Raw genomic sequence first — 2,486 nt, 5'->3', positions numbered from 1 at the left:
AGTGAAGTAAGCCAGGCCCAAAGAAACATAGGTCCCATGATTTCCCTTATTTGCAATAACTAGTATATGTCTGAGACAAGCAGAAAAGGTCAGATAAGATGATGTTAAGCGAAATGAACCCCAAGATAAGGACACAAGTGTTTTTTTTTTCCCTTGCTATTGTTTCTAACGTATTTGTAAGGTACCATGTGATTTTTTTGTTGCTTTGTATGTCCCTCCCCCATGGTATATACAACCTCTGTTTTCACTGTATTTGATGTTGGTATAATTTGGGGAGTGGAAGGGAAAAAACAAATTGTTTACTGAGATGTACAAGATGCTATGTCAAAAAATGAACTTTACAATTTAGGCGGGGGCGGGGGGAAGGGGAAGGGTAGTGTAGTTCTAGAGGTGGGAAGGTAGGGGAAAAACAAAGGAGGCAACAATGCTTGATAAGAAATGTACTCATTACCTTGCTCATGTAATTGTAACCCCTCTGTACAGCATTTTCAAAATAAAAAATTTACTTTAAAAAAAAGAAAAGGAAAGACTTGTTGTGGAGGACTGGGCATCTTGTGCCAGGGAGAAATGCAGGGAACACGAGCACATTGGCATCTGTTGCTGTCGAAGGGTCCCCACCTCCTCTGCCTGGCTCCACTCAGCCGTCACTTGGGAGGCTCTGGTGCAGGGCCACTGTCACCCCTGGGCGCGCTTTCGGTGTTCTTGGCTTATATGGCTTCCATTTTTATCTGGGTCATTTTCCTTCAGCTGAAGAGCGTTCTTTAGTGTTTAGATTAGCACAAGTCAGCTGCTGCTGATTCTCTCAGCTTTTGTTGTTCTGAAAAGGTCTTTGTCCTCTTTTTTGAAAGCACATTTGTTGGGGATGAATTCACGCTTGTCATTTCTGGCTCACTTCTTCAAGGGTGCCATTTCATTGTCTTCTGACTGTGTTGTTTCTGACCAGAATTCGCCTATTGTCCTCATCTCAATTTTCTTGTATATGATGTGCTTTTTCCTGGCTGCTATATTTTGTCTTGTTTATAGCTTGTTTGCAGGATTTTGATTGTGTTGTACTTAGGTTTGATTTTCTTTATGCTCAATCAGATTTGGGAACCGTTTATCCATCATTTCTTTGAATACTACTCCCCTCCCTCCCTCCTTTCCTCAGACTTGGTACACCGATGTTGCCACAGCCCCAGCTCTGCTCTGTCCTGTCTCCCTCAAGGTGGAGGTTTGGTGTTCCAAGTCCACCCAGTGAACTTGCTTTACTTTGGAGACGCTGGTCCTCAGTGCCTGAATTTCTGTGGTGTCTTTTAGGTCTTCTGCTTCTCTTCATTGTGCTCATGTTTTACTTTAAGAGTGATGGTTTTCATGCAGTCCATCACTTTTGTCCTTTCTGGTCTGGATGTGTGGACAGCTTGTTTTGGAAGTGTTATGTCAGGTTTGTGTACATGTCACGTGACTGGTGTGATGTCAGCTGTGACCTGGCGCTCCTGTGGTGTCCCGAGCACACTGGTCTGTGTTTGCCAGCAGCCAGGTTAGCCAGAGGTCAGTGGAAGTCTGTCAGAGCTCACAGACCTGACTGCTTTTTGTGAATCATTTGTGTTCCTTTTTAAAAAAATTTTCAAATACACTTTTAATGTTTAATAACTCAAAGATTTGGTCTGAATTTATGAATAGATAGATGTAGTTTGTCTCAATGGGCAATTCCTTTCTGTATATTCTTAGCATTTCTACTTTTAATAGTCCTTCTTTCATGTTTTTGCTGTCCTTTCCCTCGAATACGGCTGGTTTATGGTTTAACTTTGAGCTATTAAAATTATCAAATATATACAAAAGTAAATAGAATAGTGTAATGAGTCCCATTACTTATCACTGAGCTTAAACAATGATTAGCTGTCCATATCTACAGATCCCATGTCCAAGGATTCAACCAACTACAGGTCAAAATTCAAAAGAAAACAGTGTTTAAATTCAAACTGGTCCTTTTACTTTCTTGATGCTAAAAAGTTTCAGTTTTGATGATGTTAAAAAAATGTTTTTTCTTTTGTTACTTGTGCTTTTGGTGTTTTGTTTCAAAAATAATCACCTAATGCAACATCACAAAATTATGTCTATGCTTTCTTCCATGAATTTTATTTTATAGTTTTAGCATTTCCGTTCAGATATTGTTGCATAATTTTTGTATGTGATACGAGTTACAAGTCCCAATTCATTATTTTACATACAACTATTCACTTATCCATTTTTTTAGCCAAGGTTTGCTAATTAGCCAATTGCTATTTTATTGAATACATTTTCTATGCCTTTAGCTTGCACTTCTCCTTCTTCTATGCCCATCATTCATGGATTTGGTCTTTTATAAGATTTTTTTTTTTTTTTTTGGTCCGGTCGTGGGGCCTGAACTCTGGGCCTGGGCACTGTCCTCAGCTCTTCAGCTCAAAGCTAGCACTCTACCACTTGAGCCACAGTTGCCACTTCCGGCTTTTTTCTTTTTGCTTATGTGG

The sequence above is a fragment of the Dipodomys ordii genome, unplaced genomic scaffold (assembly GCF_000151885.1).
Source record: "Dipodomys ordii isolate 6190 unplaced genomic scaffold, Dord_2.0 Scaffold58, whole genome shotgun sequence".
NCBI classification, from domain to species: domain Eukaryota; kingdom Metazoa; phylum Chordata; class Mammalia; order Rodentia; family Heteromyidae; genus Dipodomys; species Dipodomys ordii.
Note: the sequence above shows the minus strand (reverse complement) of the source record.